This window comes from Centrocercus urophasianus, unplaced genomic scaffold, assembly GCF_019232065.1.
Source record: "Centrocercus urophasianus isolate 14NV4802_14NV808 unplaced genomic scaffold, USGS_Curo_1.0 seq_25, whole genome shotgun sequence".
Lineage (NCBI taxonomy): Eukaryota > Metazoa > Chordata > Aves > Galliformes > Phasianidae > Centrocercus > Centrocercus urophasianus.
In genome coordinates, this window is record NW_024884811.1 from 5,707,986 (window position 1) to 5,718,266 (window position 10,281).

A 10,281-nucleotide genomic window follows, 5' to 3' on the forward strand; every position below is an offset into this window, starting at 1 on the left:
CTAAATTCTTGACTATTAAGTCCTTTCCTACCTGTGAGTATTGATCCCTTCTGAGAAAGCAGTCTTGAACTTGTTTATATCAAGTTACACCATCTATTTTCAGCCCAAATGATTGAGATCCTTTAAGAATTCAAACCTGTCCTAAGATGTACTCCCTCCTACTATCATCTACATGTTTAATAATCCATCTTCTAGATAATTTATGAAAGTGCTAGGGGGTAGTGGACATAAACCTATCTCAGCCAAACTTCTCACACAGATCTTCCATTTTGATTCTATTATTTTCCAGCTTCTATGTTGAGTAAGGTGAGTTTATCACTAGTGAGTTAAACTACATCTCCTCTCAGATTTTAAGCACTGGTCCTCTGTTTTGTATCTACTGAGAATGACAGAATTGAGGATATCACTAATAAAAAGTTAGATTTTCTCAAACATAAGCCATCATGCAGAATTAGAGAGACTCATGTTCAAAGAATTTGCCAACCTAAGCTAAAAACAACTCATATTACAAAGAATCGGTAGCTACTACCACTACTTTCATCCACATGTTCGTCACATTTCATTTTTAGCAGATTAAAGAAGTCAGACACTAAGCTACTCACACAGTTCCCTCTTAAAACATGTGAAAGAGACAAAAATGAAGCATGAGGAAATATAAAGGTTAAGAAAATGGAAGATATCCCCCAACAAATGTAATTAAGTTTAGGGATGATTCTCCAGGGAAAACAAAGTTACTGGTGCTACATTACTTGATATTTGCATGTATGTGGCACTTTTGGTTCATCCTGGGCTTTTGCATTGTGCCAGATGTTTAAGGCCTGGCTCTCTTGCAACTGTTCCTTCCTAATTTAGCATTACAACAGCTTCTTCATAGAGTATTCCCTCAAGCATTAAACACAATTAAAAGCATTAAAAAGATCGATGTACATTTCTAGGGTAATCTTCTGATATTTCCCCATGGACTGTCTTATCTCTGGCTTTCCTCATCCTATTTTCTGTCTAAAATCTGACAATAACTATGCATTCAAGTGTGTCTTGAAGACGTATGTCTCCACAGAAACACTGGAAACATTTGCAAACTTCCAGCTGGAGTAAAAACAATACGAAAGCTGAAGCTAAGAATATCCAATGTTTCTATGATTTTGTTGTTGTTGTTTACAATAGTAGACTCTTTCATGCCAGTAACCTGTCACAGCAAATGCCAGGCTGCCTTCTGGAAACTGCACTGGTGGCCCAAGTGACTACTCCCTCTCTTTGTCATCAAGAAATCCAGATAAGATGCTTGACCTCTATCCCTGCTGTGACCACAGTAGGTGAACCTACTCCTTCCAGCAATTAATTTGCCTATCCTTACTGTTGGCAGTTCAGCAGTTACCCACTTCTCACAGTCAAGACTGGGCCAAAAGAGAGTGGAGTCTGTCTGTCCTTTGCATTTACCACACCACTGGTCTTTGCCCCAAAAGCTTTGAAGTGAGGCATGAAAGAGCATAAACAAATGGAAAAGGACAAATGGAGATCAAAGGCAGTGAGGGCAAGAAGATAAGATCATGTAATGATGCATGGCTGCCTTTGTGCAATTTAATGGTTACAAATCATCTCCAGAATCAGCTGACCTTCCAAGAGGCTCAGGGTTAATTATGCTGTGTGTGGTGTGGTTTGGTTTTTCTATTTTTAATCAGATTTTTCTCTTTCCTTGGAGGTCCCAGCAGAAGTAATTCTGAGTGGGTGTTACCTGAGAAAGCACAAATCTTTTCACCTAGTTCAGAATGGAAACTCTGAATATGGCACAGGAGAATTTGAGGGAGGAAGAGAGAACTTGGTTATCTAGGGTGCCCCAGTGCCAGCCCAAGGAAAGTCACAGGGGAGAGTAGAATTGGAATTAGTTGTCTAAGATGCTTGGAGATCAGGTCATTAAGAACCTGTTGCCATTTTGCTGGGCAAACAACATTATTGTGCTAGAGTTGCTTGGTTGCAAAACAGGGACAGAATCATCTTTTTCTACCGCAGGTATATTTCAATTTTGTGTACAGATGAAAGGTAGAGATGGCTTCAGTTATGGCAGCTGACAAAGCAGTATAAGAGCAAGAGCAGGAGCCTGGGGAAGGAGACTAGCATCAAGAGTCTGTGAGCCTAGTGCTGCAGGGAGCCCACAGACCTGTGAGAGAAACAGCTTCTTACAGATAACAAGATGGAGACAGGGAAATCTAAGGATCTGGAGAAGAGATGAGCCTATTTGTTGTGAGTAGACATTTAATAAAATTAATATTTAACCTTTTCTCTAGTTTCATGTGGATAAGTTGCAACCATCTGATGCAGAGATTCAGCACATCTCTGCTATCATTCCTTGCTGTGAAATCATATTATTCCAAGTGTTTGACTTCATTACCATGGCAGACAGATCGCTGCTGTTATACTACCTTTTTATGAATGATATGCACACTGGTGCTTCTCTGCTGTTTACTATCCTTTTTCATTGTCTCCACCAAGCACAAAGTAACAAGAAACCCTACCAGCATAATTTACTTTGCACAATATGCTATTTTGCAAAAATATTTTTATTTCTATGGCATCTCAAAAATAAATAAATACAAGAGTATTACTATGGTTGAAAATCAAACTAGTTAGGTAACATCAGATTGGCAGACATTCAGCATCCCTCAATTACCTCCCTTGTACCTATGCATTCTGGCATAACCTTTAATTAACATGATCATACAATTTTTTTTTCCAGTGAAAACATGTCATTAAGTACCCAGAGTAAGTGAGGACCTGGTACAGAGCATTCTGTTTTCCCTTAATGTTAACAGGCTTATTTTCTATAATCCCCAAAACCCTGCTCTGAATACAGACTTATTAATTAATTTCTGCCTGGTTTTCTCGCATGCCACCACAGCACGCAAGTGCCTCAGAAACAAGACATTAATTTTCACAGCTGCCTAGGGAGATGGGTGAGCAGTGGGGAGGTGTGAGAGTTGATAAGCTCTGTCTTACAAAAAGCCCACCTTGCCGGCCTCAAAAGGGACCAGACTCTGGGGAGCACTCCAATTCCCATGCCACCCCAGATCACAGGTCTACAACCACTGAGCTGTCATGAGCTCCTATTCACCAATAGTCAACTGAATTCTAACAAGCATGTAATCTAACCAAGCTTAGGGAAACATCCTCAAAGCAAGAGAAGGCACATTCCAGTAAAAAGGCTCAGTCCATGCAGCTTTCTCATGCTGGCTTTTACCTGGCAGAATCAGCTTGGAGATTTGGTGAGAAAGAGTTGAATTCAAAAGCTGTTGCTCTATCAAAAGCTACAGAGGGACTGGAAACAATCGGAAGTACCAGCTAAGTGTAATAATAAACTTTAGTCCTCAAAAAGAGAAAAAAGGGATAGCATGTCTGGCCGCATCCAAAACTGAGATTGATTTTCACAGTCTGACAGCACAGTTTTAAGTGCCATTTAGCGTGCATCAGTTTTGCATATTCTCATAATCAATTAGCAGTGCTGCCATCAGCTAAACGAAACTGTGCTTGCACATCAGATTGGGGAGATGGAGCTAGATTCTCTGGGCTACAAAGGGGTCAGCTCTGCCCTGGTCACCACCACTTCCCAGGGCATAGCATTGGGCACTGATATACATATCTTGTGGGTTCAAAGAGATCCGATGTGCACTGGGTAACCTTGGTACTAGCGTGGATACCACAACCACCTCCAGCACCAAAGACTCTCAGATGGATGAAATCAACCCATGTGAATTTGGAGGTCTCCATTTTTGTTGTGACAGGTGAGTGAAACAGTGCAGATTTGCCTTCTCTGGTCAGTAGTGATGAGGATAAAGGGCCTCGGGCAAGGCTTTTTCCAGCTGTCATGTTTTCAAATACCACAGGCTCCATGTTCAGACCGTCTTGGCATGGTGCAGTTATTAAACAGAAGTAGAGGAGACTTCGGAGCTCACATCGTTTTCTGAAGCACTGAGACAAGTTTTTATTCAGCTATTGTGAATGGAACAGTCAGACATCATTGTGTTTCACCAGTGGAGCAGCTTTTTATTCCAAGAGCTAAAGACTGATGAGTCTCTGCAACAAATCTTCACATGCCTGCCTCAGAAATCTTTGAGTGCCTTCATTTGCCTCGGTGGCAAAGTCACCCCTCTTCTGCAGCCCCTCACCAGGCAGAGAAGATGCTCAGAAGTCATGCCACACATCATCACTGTCCAGGAGTCAAGTAGGCTTCCAGTTGCATCTCTTCCTTTCCTTCTGCAGCAGCTGAGAACAAAGGCCTCATGCTTCTCAAAATCAGTGGAAAACTGGACAGTCCCCAAAGTTGAGAACATGCTAGCATGATTTCCTGATTAAAGCTGGGAATACTTTTCTCAGTCAGTGCCAAAAGCTGTTCCCCCAATCCACCCTTTTTCCTTGAGAATTGTCTGAGCAGCAGGCAGACAGCAGTTTTGGTTAATGCCCAGTATCAGCATGAGAATAGAGTGTGAGGCACAGGTGAGACAAACTGTTTCACATCACAGCGAAAACCAGAATACTTTAATCTTGCTCTAAAACCTGCCAAATGAGAGACATTCATCTGAAGGAATTAATGTAATTAATTAGATTCAAACACCAGTGCAATCTGTCTGCAATTCTCATCCAAATTTACCAGCTAACAGGTGACTGCTTGTGCTCTGAGCAAGCACAGACTCTTACTGGGGAAAAAAATGTGCAATTTTAAGATATTCTCATGGTAAGCAATCATTTTAAATCCAAAGATGAGGAAAGCCGGGTCTTTGTTGAGAAAGATACGTCTGCTAAACACTCTGAACACGTGTGTTTTTAAGTGGGCTTCGACAAAACATGTTGCCTACATTGATCAAGCAACACCAACAGGACCAAAAGGCTTTTACCTCTGTTTTTATGAGCTATAGATGCAGAAAGTGTAGCTACATCCTGGAGGGAAGAGAGTAGCAAGCTGAGGCTTTCATTATTCAAATGACAAAATCTTGCGGATGAATTCCAGATGTCAACCATGTGTTATGGCTTAATATTTCAGCTCTGACTCACTGTGCAGCAACCTGTTACGAAACACACATGCCTGCCCGTGTGCGCATGCACATGGCCGTGTGAACTGCTTGGAAAGGAAAAGTCACATTTTATGTGTCATGAGGAGTGCTTGAGGAAAGTGGTTAATCTGAGCCAAGATGGGAGAAAATGAACACAGGTTCTCCTGTGCCACAGACCAAAAGCATGATAATTTGTAGCTTTAACATTTACAAAGAATGAGTTAAAACTGAAGAGAAATTAAATACCCACTTCACAAGCAGTTTAATGGTTTCAAATCCCAAATACTCAATCACACCCTGTATCTTGAATAATCACTAGCCTAAATCACCCACACCCCAGTCATGTGAAACTCATGGAAATCCAAGTAATTCCTAGCCCAGGTATTTCAAACAGAAATATTTACGCTGTGGCTTGTAAGCTTCTCTTAATGTTTCTTTCTTCTCACATAGAAAGAACAAATACCCATGGCACTGATGTTTGGCAATAGCCACCACACACCTCACTGCTGTTCTGGCCAGCAGATGAACAGGGAAGGTGACATTCGTGGGCTTCACTGGGGAGAAGGGTAAGAGAACTTCAGTGCCCACAACTCAGAGCTCCCTAAGCATGAGGTTGCTGATTTGTGTCCCGGCCTCCAAGCCAAGGTCTGTGTTCTTCAGCCTCTGGCATGGCCTCCAGGTAAAAGACACTGAAATCACAGCGGTGTTGCACTTGTGTGCCTGCAGTGTGCCAGAGATCTCGTTTTTCCTCAGGACTACCTGGAAAGGGAACACCCCTCTGCTGGGCAGCTCCTGAGATCTCCTCCAGAGTCTTCTCTACTGGAAAATTTGGCTTGGGGAGGGAATGCTAATGAACACTGGGGGAAAAGAAAAGGACATCTATGCTCCTATTGTAAACCGTGATTTTACAGGGGAACTTGGACAGGTACACCATTAGTGGAGCCAGCAGCAGCAGCCCCCTACCTGATCTCACTCACACACACTTAAATCACTGTGGCAGCACCAGAACCCAGCAGGAGGCAGGGAACCCTGCTGCAGTTTGGAGCACTTGTTGTTGCCATGAAGGGCCAGCAGACATGGCCAGTGATGTCTTGTCATAGAGATACAGCCTATATCCCTTCAGAGAGATACACTGCCATCGTCACAAAACAGCTTGCAACACAAGCAGAATATTTTCAGGATATCCTCCTTTAAAGTACTGTGAATATCACATATAACCCACTCCCTCACTGTGGCAATTCTTGTAGAAACTCCCCAGAGGGTAATGTCTCCCTGAGCTGCTGCTGATGGAGTCTACAAGGGTGTGTCTGAAAGACTGGGCGCATGGAGCTTGGATCTGGGTATGACCTGTTCAAAGGACAGGTCATGCCATGAGGGACAGGGAACATCATGGGACAGCTGTGTCTATGTTGCTTTGCTTCAGAAGTGATGCTCAGTGGGCAACGGGGCCAATGGAGGCAAAGCAGAGGGGGAGCGGGGAGAAGAGACATGGAGAGAGATTCCTGTGAATTGAAAAGGGCAGAAATGCCGCACGAAAGGGCCACCATCGCACAGGTAGGTTCATGAGCCCTAGCGTAGACTAAAGATGCTCTACACACACCTGCCCTCTTGACGATTCAGCCTAGCAAACTGAACATCGAGCACACTGAGCTCCAGCAGCATATAAATGTATACTTTTTCAATGATAATTTTCGTAAGAGCCTAACAGGTTTAGAAATACTGTCACGGAAATGAAACGCGGCAGTGCGCAGCTCTCCCCTGCCGCCCACTCTCTCAAGGAGCTCATCGTAACCCGTGTTAAAATAGCTCCATCTCGTGGAAGTCAGCAGCAGAGTCGGAGCAAATGGTCGTGAAAAGAGACAAAAGACGTAGAAAATGTTGGCAGCACGCTTCCTGGGTGCGTGCGCCAACTGCGGGTTTGGTTCCCATCAGCAGGAATTTGTTAGTCCCTTCTCTCCCAGAGTCTGGCTCCAAGTTGCAGGTTTGAATAAAACAAACAAACAAACAAACAAACAAAAACTTTGCACAAAGCCAACAGAAAAAAAATGCATTCCATCAGATTTCTGACAAACAGTTATGACATTTATGTGGTTCCTGCCTGAACCAGCTTGACGACACTCACAGAAAGGTTTGGGGCAGGGTAGTGCTCCATGCTTTGCCCCACAGAGCTCCACTTCAGATGTCCTTCCAGAGAGCCGCTTCACTCTTGGCAGTCCTCTGCCTTCGCCATTAATTTACAACAGCAGCCTGTGCCTTGCTGAGAAGCTGTTGGGTTTTCCTCATCTACATCCCATTGTTCCCTCTGCCTATTTTGCAGCTTATTTCAGGCATGTCTGCACCCATTTTTGAGTGCTTACAAACCGGACAGAACATCTGTACTACACATCTCAGATGTGTTCTTATCTTTCAATTTCCAGTTTAGATAAGCAGCACTCTCAATCACAAATACAAAGTAAGTACATGGCATTAAACCTATGAGTTACATTTTACAATAATAATCACTCCCCCTATCCTACTGTACAGAGTGATTTATTCTCCTGTTTATCCAGGCTCCACTTTTTACCCTTTGCCTTTCATAACAGAGTTTATCTTTAAAGTCTTTTTAATCTATATCCTGAGAGAGAGGGGAGATAAGTGAATTTCAGCATCAAGGACACGTCCTTTGGCTTTGCGTTGTTACCACCACTTAAACCATCTAGGAGAATACTATATCCTTCAGGCTGAAGAGGTCTGATAAAAAAAAAAAAAAAAAAAAAGTGAGCTGCATTGGACATCCACAAGCCAGCAATGCACGCTGCTTGACCACTGGTACAACAGTCTCCTTGGAGAAACCACACTAACATGCAAAGCAAGCAAAGGGCAGCTCCACTGGGTACTCAGCTGTGGCAGTGAGCAACCTTCTCTATCTGGTGCCAACCACAGCTCCTTCCCATACCCTCCAGGCAGCCCTGAGCCCTCTGGGCATCATGGCTTCTCACCGGGCAACGCAAAACTGGGATCGGCAGGAAGAAACATGCAGCTGTACACGCTGCCCAGGCAGCTGAAATCCAGTGGGGACAACCTGGGAGGAGGGTTTCGGAAATCTGGTCTGAAACATGGGCATTTCCTTTCCTGCCATTGTTCACATCACCTTCCTCCTCCAAAGATTTACTTCCACCTGAGTACAAAAGACCATCTGTGCAGTGTTATTGCCTGCTCTGCTTACTGTCAGGGCAGAAAAACAGTACAGAGTAAGATACTGTCCTCCCTCTCACAGCCATGCAGCAGCAGCCTGAAGGGACTTCAGGAACTGCCTGAAGTGTAGGGCCAGTCCTGCAGCCCTGGCATGTCTTCAAGACACACATCTCTCCAATGGAGAAACAAAGCACATCCCATGCAGGAGGAAGATTGGCAGAGATGCATTCCCACCCAGGTTTTACAGCCCTTGCTTCCCTATAAGCATGCAAAGTGGCCCAGCTGCACTGGGCTGTGCATGCCCAACTCATCAGCAGAGCACTGAGACAGACTGCAGTGCCAGCACCTGTTTTGATCACTCCTTCAGGTGGAGTTTTGTTTCTGAGCAGGAAACATGACTCCACTAGCAGCTCACATGCAGCCAAGATGCTGCTTGTGGGTAAGTGCTGCAGCACTAGCAGCCTGTGTGTGATGGGCTGCAATACTAGCCCATCTTTGGTCCTTACTCAGCATGGGCAATAAGAGCATCCCCCCCCTTTCTAAGCTACAGCACCCAGCTCATGTGCATCATCCAGATGCAGCCACTCTGAGAACAAAATGCAGAGTTTAGCATGAAATCAGTCTATTTCATCAGAAGCAAACCAGATCTGCAAGGATCACATTCGGCAATAACAGCAAATACATCTGTGAGAGGTGGAAAGGATAACAGAAGGTGCCAAAATGACATTAGGCTATAAGTGTGTTCCCAGCTGGAACAGGCAGTCATGACCACAGCGTTGTATTTCTCAGCATGGACACGGATAGTAAAGAAGTGGATTGAAGCAGGCAAAAACATCCAGGGATACAATCTCAGACCGCATGACGCTCTGGCAAGTGTAGCCAAATCTACACTGCACCGAAGCTTTCCCTCCTCGCTGCAGTGGTTTTGGGTTTCTTGCAGCTCTAGGAGCTGCAGCTGGCCATTTCTCAGCACATGTGGCCACACCGAGGCCACTCATTTGCCAGACATACACAACAGCATGGCACACCTCCAACCACACACTCTCCCAGCCAGTTCCTCTGGCCTGAAGACCCACAAGAGGTGCCTTTCCTCTCTTACTGGAGCTCTATAAATGGCAATTCGCATCAACTATCTACAGGACTTCCTTTTGCAATGCGCTTTTGTCATTTGAAAGAGCCTGTGCCAAAAGTTCTGCAATTAGCCTCAACGTATCAGCTCCCATAGCCACCACAAGAGGAAAAGACAAGTTTGGAAGGTGGGCAGAATGGCTTGTTACTAATCATTGAAATTTGCATTTTATGTTGGCCATATATTACTAATACAATGCATGGGAACTGAGCACACACACTGAGCAAGGAATGGACATTCTTTTCTGGGGTAGGGAGTAACCTAACTGTTTCAAAGAGTAACAGGATCTCAGATCTCACTTCCTGAATGAATTTTTTGAAAAATCACAAGATGCTTGAGTTTAACACAACAGCAGATATTAAACAGGAACAGTATCTGCAGGGAGAGTGTAGGAGGCATCTCCCTTTGAAGTGGAATGTACAAAATGTCTGTAATTAGTTGATCTCCAACTCCCATCAGCAATTTTCTAGCACTTTGTCCTGACTATTTTTAGTTTTCATTTGTTTGCAGGACTTCACGTGGCATCGCACGTCCTTGCCATGGCCAGCACTGGTTTCCTGGCTGATACACAGTGAACACAGGATGCAGGCACAGGGCCAGGAAGCCCGGTGTCCCCAGAGCCCCTAACAAGATTCAAACATCAGCTGAGGCTTTGTTAACTTTGCACAATAACAAATTGGCACTGATCTCCCGCAAAAGCATGCTGGTCCCAGGGCCCTGCAGGAACAGATCCCAGGTGAGCACATCTGTAGGCACTCAGTGCCACAACTCCTTTTAAAAGCTGCCTCAGATAAAGCCCACGAGAGAACAAATTGTCCACAGAGATGGCAGGAAAGGAACTCTCCCTTTACACATTTGGGACATTTCTATACAGAGTGCTGAAGTTGTAGTCCTGGTCCAGTTCTCTTCCTCTGCCATGGGATGCCAACCAGTGTAGTT